Source organism: Chelonoidis abingdonii, chromosome 3, assembly GCF_003597395.2.
Source record: "Chelonoidis abingdonii isolate Lonesome George chromosome 3, CheloAbing_2.0, whole genome shotgun sequence".
In the NCBI taxonomy this organism is placed as follows: Eukaryota; Metazoa; Chordata; order Testudines; family Testudinidae; genus Chelonoidis; species Chelonoidis abingdonii.
The window spans coordinates 203296357-203318193 of record NC_133771.1 but is presented as its reverse complement, the minus strand read 5'-3'; the positions used below and the strand labels follow the sequence as shown (position 1 = coordinate 203318193).

The 21837-nt window shown below is 42.8% G+C and overlaps 1 protein-coding gene across 12 annotated transcripts in view; it reads left to right on the top strand.

Moving 5' to 3' along the window:
- The window catches only part of EHBP1 (EH domain binding protein 1), a 337395-nt gene that overhangs the window by 192966 nt on the left and 122592 nt on the right, over positions 1-21837 (top strand). The gene's annotated exons all lie outside the window — the stretch shown is intronic.

Below are 21837 nucleotides of genomic sequence, written 5' to 3'. Positions count from 1 at the left end.
CTTGTTGGGTGGGGAAGAGATGGAAGAAAGCTTTCTATCTGTCTGACACAGCACCAAGCCCAGGATCTCAATTTTAAACTTACTTCCGTCCTTCAGGCCCTATGTTGTAGCAAACACCATTCCATTTAAGAGTTGAATGGGATTCCTTGTCATATCTATCAAACCACTGCTTAATTAGTCAGAACTTAATTAGTCAGATTGGTTGCTGATCTCACTGTCTCCTCAGCACTCAGTCAAAGGAAAGAGTCTCAGGCCTGATCTGCACTAGCAAGTTAGGTCAACATAAGCTGTCTTGTATCCACCTACTTGTCCAAGGATCTACGCTTAATTTTGTCTCCCACTGATATCAGTGCCCCGTTACGCCAACATAGTACCACCACCCGTTCAAGCGGCACTGGGCATGGTGGATGTACTAAGGTCGATACTGCACAAGTGTAGATGCTGTGTTGACCCTGACATTCCACCAGCAGCTGGCCCTCAATGCTTGATTCTGCCCCAAGGTTATGGAGACCAGAAGGACCCCCTCTCCTCTAAACCCCTGCACATTCTTGAAATGCCATTTCCTGATTGTCCAGCTTGGTGAGCATATTGGTGAGCTCTCCTTTGTTATGTGCAACTGACCATGCTGGGTACACTTCACACATGCTCTGATAGGGAGTGGACAGGAGATATTGGATCTCCTGGGCCTGTGGTGAGAAGAGATTGTACAAGCACAGCTACAGACCCAAGCATAGATATCTATGAGCAGATTGCATGGGGGATGCAGGAGAAGGGGTATGACAGAGACTGGCAGCAGTGCCACGTGAAAGCAAAGGAACTGCATTAGGCATATCAGAAGGCCGGAAGGCCAACAATTGATCTTGTGCCAAACCACAGACCTGTTGCTTTGACAAAGAGCTGCATGCTGGTGGAGAACTTTCCACCATGGATACCTCTGAAGAGCTCAAGCCACAGGCCTCTGGCATGATCAGAAGGGAGGATGGGGGACATGCAACCAAGGGATCCAGCAATGCTGTGAGCCAGGACCTTTTTGAGACTCCACCACAGTGCAGTCAATGCCAGCAGTCGAACACGGGCAAGCCTGATGCAGGGGGAGGAAATTTGGGTAAGTGTGTAATTGTATTTCCCAGTCCAATGATGTACTGATGGTGCCCCTAACTTAATAAGACACAGCTATTGACTTTTAATTAATGTATCCATGCTAGAAGAGAGCAGTGCAACAAAGAGAGGTAGCATTGTTTTTTACCTATCGTTCCCCTGTAGAATTAGGCAATGGGAGCCATTGTTTGTGTACAGGGATGTCCCTTGAATCTTCCTGCGAAATCTCAAAGAAACTTTCATGGGGGTTCTCTGCAATCCTCTCCAAAAGATTTCTGAAGGGGAGGGGAGGAGCAGTCTTATTTCTTCCTCAGCAGTAGGATTTTTTGCTATGCCAGTCAGCAATAACTTTGTCAGGCACCATTGCATACTCAGGCTAGCAGCATATGGGCCCGAGTGGCTTCTGGACTCCAGAAGCAGCTGTGCTGTCTGTGCCTTCGTTACCTGCGGGAGTGAAAAAATCATCACCACCTGTGGAAAATGGTGCCAGTATTCAGTGCTATTGTCTTGTACTCATAGTCAGGGCTTTGGAGCAGAGTCCGGAGCTGGAGCACAGAGCAGCTCCGGAGCAGTGGAGCTGCAGGCTTTTGCCTGGAACTGGAGCGGAGCCGGAGCACAGCTCCAAAGCTCTGCTCATAGTTTCATGCAGCCAAGCAATTCCCTCCTCATTCCCCTCACCCCTGCTAGCAGTGTACTCACCATGGCTGGTGCTGTGAGTGGCACCATGCCTAAAGTTAGCCTGAAGCCTATTTTTGAAAATCTTGACAAAAGGCCACAAAGGAAATCTGAGCAGAGCTGAGAAACTAATCCAGATCTCTCAAGTCCCAATCATTTGCCTTAACTACCAGACCATCGTTCTTGCACTGCGTTTTTGCACATGCGTTAATATTCTTGCACCATTCTGAGCAGTGGTTGATTTTGGGTTCTTAAAACACGTCTGTTTCCCATGTTGAAGAAAGAGTGGTGTCAGAGCATCAAGTATGGCATAATTTGTTCTTCTTACATTATGTACATGTTCTTATCTACTATATGCGCGTGAGTCCCATTAACTATTAAACCAAGATAGACCCAATTGCACCTTGGCCACTACAGAAACTCCACCTCAGTCACCCTGAGCAGCCATCATGAATATCTGCCTTCTCGTCGGTGTCCCTCCAGATCTCCAACTCTCCTCCCAACTTCCACAAAATGTCCTCCTCCTGGCTGCCTTAATGAGGAGCCAGACAAGCAGCAGCACGTCCACCCTTAACAGGTTAATCACATTGCACTCTGCAGAACTGTTGCTGCTCAGCAAATTCATTACAATGTGTTTTGTCTAGATATAGTGGTACATGATAGGTAGAGCTGGTAGTGGTTCCATAAGGCTATGTCTACATTACGAGTTAGGGTTGTGATCCCCAGCTCATGTAGACATGCTAGCTCTGGTCTGATCTAACGCACTAAAAAGCGTGACTGCTGAAGCCCAGGCAGTGGCAGCATGGGCTAGCAGCCCTGAGTGCAAACCCACTTGAACCCTCATGGATACATACATAGGGTGGCTAGTCGATGCCAGTGTTGTCTGTGATACTGCAGCTGTGCTACTATTTATAGTGTGCTAGTTCAGATGAGAGTATGAATACGTTTGTGCGAGATGGGAATCAGACCCCAGCTTGAAGCATGGCCTTACTTAAGACATGTCCTTATCTGACACTTCCTATTATGAAGACCCTATTTTCAGTTACTTATAATTTTGCCATCCTTTAACCATTTTGACTGAAATTTTCTATGCTGGGTGTCTGTCTCAGGATGGATTTTTTTTATTGCTTCAGCAAAAATAATTCAGTCATTTCGGAAAAGAAGATTGGGGAAAATACATTGTTTTGCCCTTGTTTTTTTAAAAAAAAATCTTACAACCTTTTCTTTGAACAGCTGTAGCTTCACTATGGTTTTGGACAAAAAATGTGAAATTTGGCAGGTGCTTGGCCTTTCTGTCAAGAATGTAGCTTGTGCTGTTTTTGTTAAACAGCACAAGCTGGCCAAGCTAGAAGCCTTTGAAAAATCACATGTTGCACATGCTCAGTAGAAACTTTATTATTTGGCGTCTAAATTCTCCAAAGATTTTGTCTGTCCTGGGCATGTCCCAGCCCAAGGTTGCAAGAGCTAAGCAGAACTTTCCCTGTGATTGCTGCTTCTGACTGCTGTGGGGCCCTGTGGCACTGAGCACCAGAGCTGAGATCTGGGAGATTCTCCTGTCCCTTCAGTGATCACTTTGCTGGCACCCAGGCTGCTTAGGGGAGGAATCAGTTTGAGTGGAGTCCAGAGAGGACAATAGCTGGACTGGGAGTGGGGAGTTGTGTGTGAGTAGATGGGAAGGGGGGGTGATAGAAGTCATAGTTTGGGATAAGGAGTCTGAGGAGGAGAGGCCAGGGATGGGGCGACTGGGATTGGGAGGCGGTTGGGGAGAAGAACTCAGATAGGCTGAGGAGATATGGGTGAAGGGAAACAGGAAGTGGATAGGCAAGAAATTTGGGACAGTGTGCCCGTGGGGGAGATTGGGAGCAAGGGAGACACTGAGATTGGCCGAGGAACCCCAAGAAGGTGCCTGGGACTGGCTAGTGAAGGATCCTGAGGCAAGTAGCTTGAGAGGGAAACTGGGGATGAAGAGCCTGGGGAAGGAGTTTGGGACTGGGAGACAGGATACAGGAAAGATTAGGGTCAGACAAGGAGCCGGCAGAGAGAGACGGGGACTGTGATGAGGAGCTTGGGTTAATGGAGACTAGGACTGGCTAGGCGAGGAGGCTGGGACAAGAAGCCAGGAAGAGAGTGTGGTAAAGACAGGACGGGGACAGCGATAGGCTGTGGGGGACAAAGGCAGAGGTGTCAGGCCCGGGACTACAGAGGAAGAAGTGTCTGATCACTAGAGTGCACACTCCTCCAGAGCCTGAAATGGATCCCAAGATTCCTGAGCTTCAGAACGCCTCTGCTGTCAGTGAAATAACAGTGAAAACCCTCTTGCAAAATGTCTCTCTCTTATCCTCTGTATGGCCAGCCACTGGGGAGGTAACCTACTACTGCTATCGGATACTCCATTAGCTCAAGTGCCAGACACCTGTGTTGTAGATTTAAAGGTTCCAGCTGTGCTGATGACCTCATGTGAATGTCTATGTGATTCTGCATGATGGAATGTCTCTTTTTGCAGTTTGTTTTTTTAAAAAACCTAGGAAATTACACACACAAATCAACATTAAATTTTGGAGTTTAAAGTTTAAAAGGGGCTGGGGGGGAGGGGAGAGGAAGAATTATTGTTTAATTAGAGTGTCATGATGCATATACCCAACGGGGCCAAACTAACATTGTATAGCAACCTTAATCCAGGCATTTCCTTAACTTTTAGTGCTTGACTTTGCAACCTTGATGTTCTTTTAACGGTTTGTTGTGTGTAATATGGAAATTTCACATCATACACTGTTCTGAAACTCACGTGTAGATACACTGAAATTTAATGAAGTAGCCTTAACTCACAATAATTATGTTGGTGTAATTTTTAGTATCTGAGTAGCAGTGGAACAACTGCAATGTGAAACCATGACATTGGGAGCAGGGAGGGTTTTTCTGGCGGGGGGGGGGGTTGTTCTTGAATCATTGATAGGGTGATACGATATTCAGAACGTATTTAGTTTGAAGTATTTTTCAATATGAACATTTTTTACATTATTGCAAGCTGTACTCTGTATTATTTATACTTCTGTAACAAAGGTGGTTACAATTCTGAAAGTATCCTTTTAGCATGGTCTGTCTCCTTGCTTGTACTTTTACATTCTGTTATTCACGTAGCTGGAATAGCATAACTTGGGTCGACTTACCCCAGTAGAGAAAACAAGCCCTAAGTGTTAAAAAAAAAAAGTGGAAAAGTTAGATATTCTGGCGTATAAAGTAGAAAGTACAGCTAAAGTTAACTTCTCTGTTTTCATGGAAAATAATTGCAGACATTAATAGATAGATAGTCTTAAAACTGCTTATGAAGCATAAATATTGCTTTAGACCTTTCTGAGGATTTTAAAAAAGAATAATAGAATTGTAGGACTGGACAGGACCTTGAGAGATCTTCTAGTCCAGTCCCCTGCATTCAAGGCAGGACTAAGTAGACCATCCCTGACAGATATTTATCTAACCTGGTCTTAAAAATCTCCAATTATGGAGATAACACAACCTCCCTAGGCAATTTATTCCAGTGCTTAACTACCATGACAGTTAGGAAGTTTTTCTTAATTTTCAGCCTAAACCATCCTTGTTGCAATTTAAGCCCGTTGCTTCTTGTCCTAGTCTCAAAGGTTAAGGAGAACAATTTTTCTCCTTCCTCCTTGTAACAACCTTTTATGTACTTGAACACTGTTATCATGTTCTTCCTTCAGTCTTCTCTTCCCCAAACTAAACAATCCCAGTTTTTTCAATCTTCCCTCAGAGGTCACTTTCACTAAACCCTTAATCATTTTTGTTGCTCTTCTCTGGACTCTCTCCAGTTTGTCCACATCCTTCCTGAAATGTGGTGCCTAGAACTGGACACAAAATTCTCCAGTTGAGGCCTAATCAGTACAGAGTAGAGTGGAAGAATTACTTCTCATGTCTTGCTTACAACATTCCTGCTAATACATCCCAGAATGATGTTTGCTTTTTTTTTTCCTCTTTGTTACAACGTTAACTCATATTTAGCTTGTGACCCAACATAACCCCACCCCCAACCCCCCCGATCCCTTTCCACAGTATTCCTTTATAGGTAGTCATTTCCCATTTTGCATATGTGCAGCTGATTGTTCCTTCCTAAATGGAGTACTTTGCATTTGTCCTTATTGAATTTCATCCTATTTATTTAAGACCATTTTCCCAGTTTATCCAGATCATGTTGAATTTTGATCCTATCCCCCCAAATATTTGCAGCTCCTCCAACTTCATATCATCCACAAACTTTTTATAAATGTACACGGTATGCCATTATCTAAATCGTTATTGAAATATTGAACAGAGGGAGAAGACTGACAAAAATTCAATAGACGCTGCTGCAAATTTATGAAGGAGCAATTGTAACTGGTTTTTCTTCCATGTGTTAGAAAAGTTAATCAGATTCCTTGGTCACATAGAACTACAAATGATGACATGCCAAATATATATAGATCTAAAAAAATTAAGATTACTGGGTGGAAATTGCCCCTAAAAGATTTCTTTGATACGTGAGAGTACATATTCAGGATACAGTTTCCAAAGACTTTTAACTGTGTTACCTAACAAAATGACATGGAGGTTTGAAAGCAATCCTGAAGCACAATTTTCAGCATGGAGCATCTAAGAATGAGATTTCCCTAAGCCTGCTTATGTCCAAAAATTAAAACTTCTACAGTGTGGTCTGGTCCCAAAGTGCCTAAGTCCAATTTTCAACTGTAATTAACCTTGTAGTGTGGGCAGCTGAGTTAGTAGAAATACTTTCATGTGCATTCAATTCTGTTTACTACAACGCAATCCATCTTGAACCCGGGACTTTACTATTGGCCAAGTAGTAGGTGAAGGTGTTTTTACCCTGCAGGGCCATGTGATTTCACACATTTGGCTTTTGTAACTTTTATTTGAACATGTAACAGAGGCATTTAGTGTGCTAATGAAGGAAACTGGAAGAACAACATGGATTTCAGCACATCAGCAAACTTGGACATCTATCAATTGAAAATTGACTTAAGCTAGAAACAACTAAGTGGATTGCCAGGGTAGAAGGGCTTGATGAGTTCTCTGTAAACGTGCCTATGTGTCTAACTCCGCTAATTTTTAACGCACTTATGTGGATTTTGTGATATACCGAAAAGGGAGGCCCTGGAGTCATGTCCAGGGTTAACTATCTGAACAGACATCCCTGAAAATCAAGCTCCCTGTACTTATCTTCTTCAAAGATACATGTTGTAATAGATCCCCATTCTTTAGGTCAGTGCTCCTAACATGAAAGGAGACAGGAAACTCCAGTAACCAGGTTCTGAATGGCAGCATCACACGGTTCCTACTACAGAAATTCCTAAACCTCCCGAGACGATGTGAAGAATCTATCCATGTACCGCTTACAAATTCTGTTTAGTTTCATGCAATTTCAGTTTCACTGAACGCCTTAATGAATAATGAGTCAGCCATGAACTGACAAGGGTATCACCCACTCTGTCTGGAAGAAGCTACAGAACAATCAGAAGAAGTTGTTACGGTGAACAACTGTGCTCAGTCAGAAGAACGTGTATGTTAAGGAGACTGCCTGTGCTGGGAGAACCAGTTCTACCGAGGAGGCATGAAGGAAAGGGAGGTTTGGAGAGTAGAAAATACCTAAAGAGGAAAACAAAAGGGCAGAGATGACAGCAAGGAGTATAGCAGAGTTCCTACTATAAGTTCGGTACACCAGTTATCAGCTGGGACTTTAGTAATTTAGGATGAGCTCTGTCTCACTTCTTTCTTTCCTTGATCATCCAGACAAGTAAAAACCTGCGTTCCCAACCTGTGTGTAACTGCCTCTTTGTCAGCTATTGTACACACACAAATCAATGAAAAAATATTTCCATCCATAATAATTAAAAGTAACAAATAGAGGCCAAGTAAGAAAAATACCACTTGAGAGCTTATGAGGGTTTGATTTAAAGATATTGACTTTGTGTGTTGACGTGATATTGACAATTTGTGTTTTAACAGTTATAAAGTTTGAACTTTTTGAATCTCAGCATCTACTGTAATTAAATAATTGTCTGACCCCCTTCCATAAGTTCCTGCAACTGTGAAAATTTAAATAGATAAGAGAAAAAGCCTAAAACCCATAATTTTGCACAGCTGTGAAAATTTAAATCAAGATCACCTAAAAAATGGTTAACAATAAACATCGATATCTGACAAAATAAGCAAAATGTAACAGTTGAATTCTGCCAGGCTTACCATTGCATACAGCCCAGAGAAAAGTCTCCTTCATCCAGTAGACGGGCAAGTAACTCATACAGTTTCCACGTCTCCCAGATTATGGTTAAGGACTCTTGATTCCCTATTAAAGATGACGATGTCATGTCTGGCCTTGGTGTCAGTTCACTCACTCCAGGGAACTATAGCAACTGGTTGTAATGGAAGCTGAACGGAACCTGAACCAGATTTTTTTAACCTTGAAAAGTCAAAGAATTCCCTATCCTGACCAAAATAAAAAAAATTGTTTGAAAACAGCCCACTACGTGGTCCCAGCAGGCTGTGGATCAATACATAGGCTTATTTAGGAAGGCCAGTTCCCAAGCACCATTTGGCATGAAGGATTTCAAAAGCTTTGCATATAAAGATCACTCACCTGCCACAGTAACATAGCCCTTAACACAGTTTTTAAAAAAAACTTAATGGACATACAAGTCTTAGCCTAACTGAGACTGGGATGACAATTAATATGAAAAGAGAGATGACCAGGTACCTGTGCTAATATACTGAAAATTCACTAAACTTAAACAGTTCCTTCTCAATTGCCCAAGGCCTGAGGCAGAGCAACAAGTAGAGTTCAATAGTTGATTAGATTTAGACCTTGTTTTCAGTTTTATAGTAGCTAATAGAGTTTTCATTAGTTTATTTCCTTCCCTTTTTTCTTTTTCATCTAAAGAAAAATAATCCCTTTTTTTGTTAGACTTAGAAAACTGTTACCTTTCTGTCCTTATTAAATTGTTCTCCTCCCCTCCACGAGAGGAAGTATGCCTGGGCTTCAAGCACTGTCTCTCGCACTGTATTTGCCATTTGGGTGAGGCTCATATATCTCAGAAGTGTATCTTCTGTCAGAAATTAAAGGCAAGAACAAGAGAGCTGTGAACTAAAACTCAGGTACCTGATGATGGAGAGGTATCTGAGTCCTGGCCTGAGACTCCCCTGGAGCAATGGTCCCTCATGAGACTAACATACACAGGACATCAAACTGTGGAGGAGTCAAAGAGGAAATCTATGGATTTCTCTCATAAGAGCTTGAAAAAGAGGACTGCAAGTCCCGTGGCTGAACAACCGATCAGGAAGAAGAGATCCCTGGCAAAATCAGTGACCTTGGTACCCATGGATTTGCAGCACAATAGCCATGAAGCATTAGGTTCCTCGGTTACCAGTACTGCCACCAAACCTAAAGACTTGAGGGGCACAGGCTCAATGGTGTTGACACCACATGACAAAGGAGGAGAAAGATACCATACTGCCTCTACTAAAACAGCACTGCCAGAGACAAGGAAGACTGTGATACCAAGCACTTTTATCAGGGAGCCCTCTTCTGGATGATCATTGCACCATAAGAGGCTACAGTCACCACAGACTCCAGCACCAACAAGCCAGCTGAGACACATCCCACTGGAATTTCATTTCTCCAAGGACCTGTTCGTTTCAGAAACGCCAGAATCCCCATTACTCAGTACTGGCATACCAGCACCTTCTACATCTGTCTCCGGAATCCCCCATGGTTCCAAAATACTTACCACCAGACTTTGTGTCTGCTCCACCTTTTATTATGCGAAGAGACAGACAAGGAAGAGAATGACAACTTATCTTTAGCCTTGAGGAACAACTCAGGAGAACAGCATCCAGGGTCCCCTCAACTACAGCTACGTACAGAACCTCCACCACCAATTTGGTTTGGACACCGTTGGATACCACCACCCATGGCCTTTGCGTCACCCCAGTGGCCATACCCCCGGGCAGCATACAGACACCAGCTCTCTAGGACCTCAGGTGTCTCCTAGAGGAAGAGAAGATGACTATCCCCTTCAGCCTCCTTTTCTAGACCCCTTGAGGAGCAGGAGACTAGACTGGACAAAGATATTACTCTGCCAATGAGTATTTCTTCATCCTTGCCAGATAAGGTTGTGACACCTCCTCCACCTTCAATGGCAGATGATTTTAAACAATTTCAGGACCTCACCAAGAAGGTTGCAGATGCACTTCAGATTCCCTTTGAAAAGGTAAAGATTTTGCATCACAAATTGCTGGACATGCTACACATGTCCTAATCATCACGGATTGCGCTTCCGATCAACGAGGCACTACTAGACCCAACTAAGATCGTTTGGCAAATGCCAGCCTCAATAACACCCATATGCAAAAAATACTCTGTCCCCTCTAAGGGTGTGGATTTTCATTTCTCACACTTATCTCTGAACTCGCTTGTCGTAGATGCTATAAATGAACATGGAAGACAGCACCATGCTAAATCAGCTCCCTACAGCAAGGATCGGAAAACACTGGACCTATTCGGCAGAAAATCATATTCCTCCGCATCCCTACAATCTGCAAATTACCAGGCCCTGATGGCAAAATACAACCGTATCAACTACAAAAAACTTAATTCATTTATTGATCACCTCCCAAACGATCAAAGAGAACAATTCCAAGCCATCGTTGCCGAGGGCCAACTGCTAGTAATGACAGCGCTACAAACAGCTTTAAATGCCATGGAAACAGCAGCCCAGTCTGTATCAATAGCAGTGGTGATGAAGAGAGCTTCCTGGCCTCACCTTTCCAGTCAATCAACGGAAGTACAAACGACAGTGGGGGACCTTCAATTCGAAGGATCCAAACTCTTTGCAGAGAAGACAGAGGCTTCACTTCATACACTGAAGGACTCAGATGCCACGCTATACTTCTTAGGGATCTATATACTGGCACAAAAAAGAAAATATAGTAAGACACAAATATTGCAAAGATCCTGACCGACTCAGTTTCCTCCACCCCAAAGATATTATGAACCCCAACAGAAGAGACATTGGCTGCAGAAACAAAAGCCAACAGCCACCCCAAACTTCAACAGTATAGCCATCAATGTCAAAGCATCAGACCCCAAGTGACCACTCCCACCATCTGTTGCTCCAGTATTCAAATCATCTACATCCCGTCAGACACTGCCTTGCTCTTTTTCAGCAAAACTGGAAAAAGGTATCATCAAACAAATGGGTACTGGAGATGATTTCCAAGGGTTATTCAATCCATTTTATCTCCCTTCCTCCTCATCCATCTTCAGGGACCTTTCTCATGGGAGATGATCCGTCCAGAAATAAACTACCTGCTAAGCCTTGGTGCTGTAGAACCAGTTCCCGATCAGCTAACTGGGAAAGGTTTCTACTCCAAATATTTCCTGACACTGAATAAGAACAGAGGATGGAGACCCATTCTACATCTGAGAGCCCTAAACAAATACATAAAATCACAAAGATTGAAGATGGTTACACCAGCAACAGTAATTCTATCTCTAAACCAAGGAGATTGGTTAGAAGAGTCTGTGACTGGTAATGCCTGAAGAACAAGCCTGGACATGGAGGTGAAGCTTAATACAGCCAACCAAAGCACAGTTATTTGTGTGAAGCAGCTAGTCACCAAAAACAATGCATCCTTTATTTTACTGTGAATTTGAATGGTTTGACAGTATACTCAGTAGTGATGACCAGTTGGATAACTATTTACCATTTTGTCAGTAACTGTTCAGGTCGCTTCAGGGAGTGTAAACCTGCTTAAACTGATTGGTTCAGGAGTTGCAGTGTAAAGATAGATAAATAGAAATCATAATGGCTTGATTAGTGCCTTTAGAGTTAAGAATAGTCTGTACTAGCATTTTCTTTATAAGTATTCTAATTATGTAGTAGTTTGGCTGTTAGTAAGTTTGAAAATAAAAACAGTCAGGGAAATTGCCCTCTGATCATGCTTACTTGTCCTGGAATGTTTGCATTATGGATCCAAATACTCAGAACTGTTCTGGTGTATACTATAAATATGTGCCAACAATTTAGCCATTTCACTTACTTTCCTTATCTGACCTCATTAATATGTATCAATGGGGCCTCAAACCTTACAGCAAACCAAAACATTTTCTATTTAAAAACTACAGTGCTGTGTGTAATGGATGAACTGTAGCCTTAACTATAACTTTAACCTTAGTGGTTTCAGTATAGTACGTGAATCCTGTCTTTAATTTTTGCTAGTGCACAAGGGGAAAGAAGGTACAGGGAACATCTCTTCTCCCAAACATAAAGGTAAGATTATTCCATATTGTTCAAGATCAATATAGGGCATATGTTTTTAAACTGTGGGCACGCCCCAGGGTATGTGACAAGGTTATCCTGGGGGCACTAGGACCTGAGGTGATGTAGAACATTGGAAAGCAGTAAGGCTGTAGTAAAGAGTAGGAGCTGACTGAGGCAGTCTCTCTCTGCAGGCAGGAGCACCAGCAGTGGCTGGCATACAAGGGGAGGTACCAGGGCAGAAGATGGAGAATGTGCCTGTCCCCACAGTGCCTGTTATTGGACTGGCATACAAAGGAAGGGCACAGGAAGAGGAGTTGGAGAGTTAATTCACCCCAGAGTGCCTGTTACTGCCCTACCCACTCCCTCACATTCTGCCTCACGTGTGCCCTGGACGCTGGGCCAGTGACAGCAGGCAGCAGCACAGGGACTGAGGTCTGGGCAGCAGCATGGAGGAAGCAGCTGGAGCCAGTGAGTGGAGTCAGTAGGCACAGCCTTGTTTAGTGATTGCGGCCTGACGATGGGAAGAGGAGGGTTGGCTGGAGCTGCAGGAGGCGCTGCAAGGGGGTTGGGGGCAGCTGAGCAGGAACTGGGAGCAGGGCTGGCTGTGGAGGAGATGGAGGGAGAGAAACGGGGCACTCATGAGACACTGAATCTCTGAAGTTTGGGACTCTCTGGTGTTGCCATCAGTACAGATACATTTTAGTCAGGGGTATTTTCAATAGAAGTCATGGACAGGACACAGGCAGTAAACAAAAATTCATGGGTCATGACCTGTCCATGACTTGTACTATACCCCTGACTAAATCTTGGTAGTGCTGTGGGTGCTCATGAGGGACCACAGGTGCTCAGGGGGGCAGGGGTGTGTGGGGAGGACTTGTGGAGGCGGGGGGGGCACAGGTACTGGGGGTGGTGGTCCATGGGTGCTTGGGGGTGGTAGTCTGGGGTGCTTGTGTAGGAACAACCCAGGACCCCCTCTGGAGCTGGGCGTAAGAGGGTTGGAGGGGCTGGCAAGCTCCCTGCCCAACTTCTCAGAAGCAGCAACATGTCCCTCCCTAAGCTTCTAGCTCCGCACATTGCCAGCCACGCAGCTCCCATTGGTCAGGAGCCACGGCCAATGGGAGCTGCGGGGGTGGTGTCTGCAAGTGGAGGCAACTTGCAGAGCTAGGTGTTAAGGGAGGGACATGTGGCCATTTCCAGAGAGCCCCCGCAAGGTAAGTTCCACCCAGAGCCTTCATCCCCTCCCATGCCTCAACCCTGAGCCCCCTCCCATACCCAAACTCCTCCTGCTGCGGGGTGGGGGTAGCAGTGTCCTGAGATTGCCCAGCAGCAGCTTGTGTGACTGGCCCCAGGGCTGCCTGAGCTGCTTGTGCAGCCCCAGAGCCAGCCACACCAGCTGCTGCAGAGGTCATGGAAAGTCACGGAATCTGTGACTTCCGTAACCTCTGTGACAAACTCGCAGCCCTTAGCCATCAGTTTACTCACTTCCTGGTCTGCAGTTCCTACAATGTGCCAACTCCTAGTTTTTACCATGTGTGGTGCTGTCAGGAGTAAGTGCAAGCCTTGGGTGTCTGTTGCTCATGATCAGAGTAGCAGCAAACAGCACCTTGCGGTGAACAGATTATTACAGCAGGGGACCACAATAGGCAATATTTTTGCTGGGCCACCCCAAGTAGGATATGTAAAACCTAAAATACAACTTTTGACTTAAACCCTTAATATTATCTCTTGGTAAGTGTCTTTTGTGGTTTAACCTTTCATCTGGTACAAAATCACAGTGCTACAAGTATTGCATTTAATTCTTCAACTTTTTAATATAGTTAACCTGTCATAGCTGGGGGAAAACCTGTCTCCTTTCTTCACTTGTTTCATTTTTCATGTGTTTCAAATAAGCTATTAATGTCAGCTACTTATGCAAATGAGAGGTGTAGCTATCCCTGAAGTATGCCACTTCAAACTGTTGAACAGTAAATCATTCCAAATTTAGCTACTGTCCACATTGATACATCTGCTTTTTTTGTTCTATCGTTGAAATGTCTTTGGTGATTTAAAATTTGGTGAAATGGCTGAAAAAAGAGTTAATCTTTCCAATAAAACAGGATTTTACTTCTTTACAAACATACTTGTGCTTTGAACCTTTTGTGTCATTTTATACGATCTGCAGCCGCCAAAGAATCCAAAACACATGGAATTTGTCAGAATAAGGATTTTGAACCCAAAGTATCCAAATGTGAGCTATTATAGCGTCTTTTATTAGAGTCAAGATTGCATCCTTTACTGGGAATGGGCGGGTGTGATCTTACAACCCACAAAAGTGAGGACGTTCAATAAGTATTCGATTGTCCCCTTAACTCTGCTGCTTCTCTTGGAGACATGATAAGACATTGGATATTTCATTACAGGAGTATGTAATACTGAACAATGGGATATGCCAGTAAGAAATAATATATTTAAATATACATTAAAAAGACTTAAAGTGCAATTCAGTAAAACATTACCCACAGCAATAAATAGTTCCATGGGTTTTATATTTTCAGTGTTAAACTGTAAATGTTTATAAAAATACATAACCTTACTATGATAATTCCCTGGCGCTGTTGATGAACAGTCTAAAAAGTGACTGTGACAAAAAATGACACCATCATACACTTTAGACTGTAAGAGTGTGCTAGATAAGTTACAGGCTCCTGCCCTGAAGAGTTGGCAATCTAAATGGGCAACATGCAAGCAAGCAGAGTAGGGGAAATTGATGCAACACGAGAATTTTATTTCAATTGTTTTGCCGTTGCCTGTTTTGCCCATGTAGTTTTCCTGCAGCCTTTGCCTGTTTATGTTAATACAAGCTCAGTTGCGTTTTTGTTGTTTGTTTGTAGCCCTTGCCTGATTTCTTTCTCTCTCTCTCTCTCCTTTTCTTTTTTATATTTTTATTGTCACCCTTTCTCTTTTGTGGTGTTTGGTTTTTAAACCTTGCTTTCTATTTGTATTGCTTTTAAAAACTTTTTGAACATTCCCAGTTGATCTGGTTTGTTATTAGGTCCTTACCTAATACCCTGCAGATATACTTGCTGCTTCCAGCTGGACTATCTTCTTCTTGGGGGAGGTAGGGCCTTTTATAGGCCACTAGGGCCGGTGCTACCATTTAGGCGACCTAGGCAATGGTCTAGGGCGCCAGAATTTTGGGGGGGCGCTATTTTGCCTGGGGGGGGGGGCCACGGGTCCGGTGGACCTACCGCAGTCATGCTGGTGGCAGTCCGCTGCTGGAGTGAAAGGTCTCGCGTGGAGCTGCGCAGCCGAGCAGGCCATTTCGGGGGCGGAACTGGAGGGCGGTCCTGGCCTGCTCTTAGAAAGAGGCCTCTGGCGGACCCGTACTGGACGAGTCGTGCTGGCAGCGTCCAAGCGTACGCGCGTGTTACAGTGCCAGCGGACCGCCCGCCAGCACGACTGCAGCAGCTCCACCGGAGCCTTTCCAGCAGCGGACCATCCGCCGGCATGACTGCGGTAGGTCCACCGGACCCGCGGGGGGGCGGCGAAATGGCCGTCTGCCTAGGGCGTCAGAAACCCTGGCGCCACTCCTGAGGCCACCTAGGAAGATTGGAGGTGGAGGTCTTGCTCAACATGTTGCTTATCACAGGGGAATTCCTGGGGGAACATTCTCTTGATGCTGTTCCCACTCAGTGGTCTCAGTGTTGGTGTGTATGGCAGAAAGACTGATGGACTCTGTCTCTGCTTCATCTGTGGCTTTCTGCTCTTCCAAAGGGAGCTGAGGCCTTTTAGGGAATGTCTACACTAAAAATTGTTGTCCTTTTTTGAGCAACAGGATGGTATATCAGTGTAGACAGACACTGGGTGTTCTGCTACCGTGTTATGAACCTAGTGCTACCCCTGGGGGAGATGCCGCCTTTAGGGATTACAGGTCAGAAAAGTCCTAGTATAGGCAAGGCATTACAAATGCAGTCACTACTCCCAAAGAGTTTACAATCTAAGTACTAGATTGTGCCATCTCAGCATAGTCCTGCACTGGGAGTAGGGTGGTACGTGGGGGAAGGGTCAGAGCTGAGCTGCCTCCAACCTTAATTCCCTTGTATGTATGCGCCATAATATAGTCTTCAATTACATGATCACATTTGAGGGGGGGTTTTCCACAATACCCCTGCCTCATTCAGTGCACAAGATGGATGATGCTCAGGGAAGGGATCAGATTCTGTAGTATATGAGGCAAGGGGCTACAGAAAGAGACATGATTGTCTGATAGTTAAGGCAGTTGAGTGCCACCCTGGAGAAATGGATGTGATCACTGCCTCTGCCACAGAATTCACACTTGATAATGGGCTTGTCACTTAAACCAGACTTTTCACAGATGGTCATTAATTTTGTGTTCCTCATTTTCTTTATGCCTGACCTGAGAGAACTGGGGATAAACTTGAAGAGCTGCTGACCACTGCAACTGAAGTCAGGGGGAGCTGTGCTTTGTAACATATAAAGTGCTATGAATGGTTAACGCACTCAGAAATCAAGTCCTATCCAACTCAAGTTTGGCACTCAAAACTTATCAATGCTTGTCAGTTTTGGTCTTGCTTGTTTTGTGTCCCGTCTGTAAAATGGGGATAATAGTATCTCCCTACCTCACAGGGATGTTGTGAAGATATATTAAATGTTTGTGAAGCACTCAAATACTATAGTGATGAACACCATAGAAAAGCCCATTAGGAAATTAATTCTGTTTTCAGTTCGAGGTGTACATTGAACAAGGCCCAGAGACACACATTAAATTATGAGGATAAAAAGGAATACCCATTCATCGATTGCCATCGATCCTTCACACCAAATGAAGCACCGGTCTTGTAGGAAAACAAATAAATGGCAGTTTTATAATGCATATGCACAAGGAGGCCAAATGAAGGGTGTACTGGCAACTTTAATTCTAGAATTTCTTAAGTTTCAATGCTTGCCTTTGCAACTTTAGTGCTCTTTTAACATAGAAAAAACTAGTTAACATATATATTAATTATACAGCTGTGGTTTACACACAAAGATGTTGAACTTTCTTAACTCAACACATCTGCTCCCTATATTTATTCTAATTATTACCTGGTAAGCTTTTACTACTTTCTACTCCTATTATTACTAAGGTCCTGTGTAAATTCTGTTTAAAAAATAATCACGGCAGCGTTACAGGTGTTTTAATGTTACAGCATAGGCACGGTGGCCTATTTTCCCCCTTTTTCTCTCCCCTCCTCCCAGCTGCTACAATGTTTCCAACAGCAGGGAGGTGGAAACAGGCATCCCACCTTCTGCCTCCCTGCTGAGGCCATGCCTGCTCGTGGGGGTTGACAGGCTAGTCCAGGCCCAGAGAGGTGGACACGTAGTGGGCGGGTTCCATTCCGGGAGGGGGTTCTTCTCAGCATATGCCACTGGCCATTCAGCCCAACTCTGGCCAAGACCACCGCTGCCGCTTCCTGGCCAGCAGGAGGAGGGGGGGAACACCAACAACCCGTGGCAATTAGGAACCCAGATCGGCCAGCCTCATAGTGACCCAGCGACACCAAAGGAGCTGAAACCAGGATCCACTACTTGGAGCATGAACAGTTGTGTGAGAGGGCCCTGCTCTGATGGGAAGATTGCAGTGAATGGGATCTATACCCCCACCCTGATCCGCCTGCTAGAGCAGGCCCCGTTCACATATCTTTAGTTTCACACACACACACGGCAGGGTCCCCCAGTGCCCCCACCATTTCCCCTGGAAATGGGTATTTCCAGTTCTGCCTCCCCATGGTTGGAAAAATCGAGTGTTGTGCTAATTTCGCTATTTCCACATGGTCCCTGAAATTGTGATTTACATATGGGCTTAGTTATTACTAAAAGCTAATGCAGCTGTGAGAGGGTAAAGATGGATTCGTTTCTGGCTGATGCATCAAAAACGGGATAAGGACCCAGTTTTTCCAACCATTTTCCCAAATCATCACCCTTTCTCATTGGCGTAGTCATATTGACTTCAGTAGATCCATTCATCTGAGTAAGTGCTACTTGCTTAAGTGTTTGTAGGCTCAGTCCCTGTGTTGGCTGCAGAATCTTTATTACTGGTAACCGTGCGCGAGCTTTACTTTCAGATACCAGGCAGAGTCTTCTGGGCTCTCACCTAAAAAAAATAATCTTCTTAATTGCAAACTGAGCCAGTCTGATACAGAATAATTTGAGGGATGATAAACATGAAACCCTATAATGCCATTTTCTTAGTTATTCTTCAGGGTATGACAGCACGGTGGGCACAATCCAACTACTATTGAAATTAATGGAAACACTCCCATTCACTTCAGTGAACACAGGATCGGACCTTTAAAGATTTTTTCATCATATAAAAGCAAAATATGATATAGAGAAATCTTCAGTGATTTAAAATATTTTGTTGCATCTAAACTGTTGTATACAGTATTCAGGTATCCAGCTATTATATTAATAGAATTTGTCATCCTAATCAAAAATTCACTTCTCTTTTTGTGGAAAAAATACACCTTTCCATCTATGTTTTGATAATGCATTTACAAAACAATTATCATCTCAAAAGTTCCCTGAGTGCTTTACAAACAGTATATAGCACCAAGGAAAAGCAGCCACCTCTGGGCCAGAGGTATAAGCCAGGCAGATAACAGATACACAGCCCTGTGCAGAACAAAGAGGAGCGGAATGTAATTACAGCTTTGAAATTCCATAGAAATACAGCGATACAAAGTGTCAGCAAGAATAAATGATGTATATTTTCTTCTGTGAATCTGAACCAACACTTTACAATTAATGTTGGGTTTGGGGGAGTTTTTGTAAATCTACGTGGTGACATTATTTATAGTTAACAAATTTAAAGTGCTAAAAATCCTTACATTTTCCAACTTGTCCACCAGCGCATTCTGATAACATAATGTAACGTGGCATATATCATTTTATGTAAACTAACCCAAAGCCTACTGGAGTGAAAGAAAAGACTCTCATTCACTTTAGGTGGCTTTAAATTAGTCCATAATGATGAGTGCAAGGGGGAGAGTTTAGGGAGCTCCAGGAGCTTTAAATCAGAATTTCTTGAGATTTAAGAAAATTTTCATTACACAAGCCTTGTTCTTCTTTTAAATAGAATCCATGCAGGGTTAGATATAAACAATATTGATCACTTGAGAGACAGGCATGTAGAGATCCTGCAAAAAGCAGTATTGATTAGCTTAAAACAATGTTTGGGGTAAAAGCAGCAAAGAGTCCTGTGGCACCTTATAGACTAACAGACGTATTGAAGCATGAGCTTCCGTGGGTGAATACCCACTTCGTCGGATGCATGTGGGGTAACTTCCATATACAATCTGAAAAATCCTTCTATCTGGCATAGCCCTTTTTTATTTTATTACCTTAGTTGTATTGGACTCTATTCCTAATGTTCAGAAAGAAAGAAAGAAAAGTGCACATGATTGTATGACAGGCCAGTAGGTGGCTCCTTTTGTATGTATCTAAGGGTGTGAGAGTTTTTGCCATTTTGTTTTAACCTTTTCAAAGTGTGGAGAAGGCTTTGATTCACATGCATGAATTTACAAATTATTGCTGTTGTTTAGTTTGTTAAGCTTTGTTTTCGAAAAAAAGTAAAGAAATCAGAGTCTGTTCACTGAGCTAGTAAGAAAAGTAAATAAAAACAAAAAAATCCTTTTCTCTAACACTTTTCTTAAAAAAGCCACACAAATAAAGTACAGAACCTACCGATTGTTAAATTGTAAAATCTTAGTCTTTCCAGTATTCTTTTACAGCTAATGTGCACTTAAATGAATTTGAATGTGCTAATCTTCTCAAAACATTTACCTTTTGGATATTAACAGGTTTTGTTGTGGGTTCTTTTTAGCTTGTTAAATTTCTGCACAGTATTCAAGCTTTTCTAAGCCAACAGCAAAACACTTAATAGAAAATGTTTCTCTTAGTAAGAAACTAGTGTAACAATAGTCTGTTTTCTTCAATTGCCTGAAGGTTGGGCTTGGTTCATCTTGGCTGGCAAGCACCTTTAGACTTCGAAATAAGCTTGTGTGAATAATGCTCTCGCTTCTGTCAGGATGAGTTATGGACGTATTAAAAAAAGTTATCCTAACTTCATAAATCAATCTGATAGTTAACTTTGTTTTGGTTATTAATTTAATGTTCCTATTAATGTTTCTTTGGTTGTCAGCTATTTATCCAGGACAGTAAATCTCAGTTATGAGCTAGAGCATGTTTATTTAAGGAAAGGAGTGAGTATAAAAAAAACCTGCATTAGGCAGTTCGTCTGTGCAGGAGTTGCCAACCTGCTTTGTACGTGACGTGATACAGTGAAGTTTGCTAAACTTGTTTAAAGCTAATGTCTACTGTTGTTTTTAGCAAGATTGGTTAATAGTGTATGCTGGATGTGTGAGGTCTGCTAAACTTTAGGGGTGGGGAGAGAGAAGCCAGGGAATCATACCTGTCAGAAGCTAAACTCCAGTGGAGGTGAAGTAGTTTAAATATTTCATGGGGGGCGGGGGTAAGAGCACATCCACCAGCAAGTCTGACTTAAGTCTTTTTGATAAATACCAGGAATCAAAGCAGTTAGAAATTGTTCTATTACTGAGATGCTAGAGAAAATATGTTACTAATTCATAGAGCAACACAGCTCTGAGAGCTAGAAGCCTGCATAATAAAGCAAGTACTTCTGAGATAGTGCCGGCACACTAGCTGCATGTTCTACAACAGCATTTTTTTAGCCATGTTCAACAGTGTGCTTGCTATCGCTCCTCCATTTGTTGAATTCAGGATGACCTTTGCATGAATAAAGTCAAATAGGATTAAGGCAAGAATTTTCAACAATGGGAAAGAGCAACAGATGTAGCCGACTTTGAACGTGGGAGGATTGTTGATGCACAGTTGCCTAAAGGGAGTGTCTATGGTGACAAAAAGGTGGGGGGCGGACAATAATTTAAAAAAAAAATTGCATAAGAGAAAAGAAAATACATGAAAAGCGATCTACATTGCAGGAGTGATTCCAGATTTTACTGGAATCAAACAGCTTATATTTTTTGATCCACTGTGTCCTTTTTATTATTTCACCTTTTCAGAAGCTATGGATACACACTCTGTCTGTAAAAGAAATTACTTATGTCTATCTTTGTTTACAGCAGGTATTTTTTTAAATCTATATGGCTAAATATTAAGGGAAGGACAGGATGTAAGAATAATGGCATTTTTCCTTGATTTTAAGTTATTTCTCCAAATCCTGCTTATTTATATAATACATTGAAAATACAGTTGTATTTCTACAATACAAAACATATAGATGTATCCCAAAAACTGAGCCAATGTAAGCACTCTGGAAAAGTTGTGGTACACAGTACTGAGTAATAAACATTTTATTTATATACAGTAAGACTTGGTTAATCCATTCCTGTTTCTTAGCTAAGATTTGTAACCAGTCTTATACTGTGGGCACCCACATGTTTGATAATCTGAATTCATTTTAATCTATATAAACATGGAAATTGCACAAGATTTTTGATTGATGTGTTTAGTAAATTATTTTCATAGGTTATAAATGTGTTCATTTGGTTGTTTTTTTTAATTCATTCTTATCATCACCATTAATTAATGCTGTTAAAGCTACTTTTTTTTCCCTGAAAAGAGCAGCATTTCACTTTAGTAGATAATTGTGTTAATCCCCTAAATGATCCATCATAGTCTGTAGTGATGAATAACACATAATTTTTTAAAATAGCTA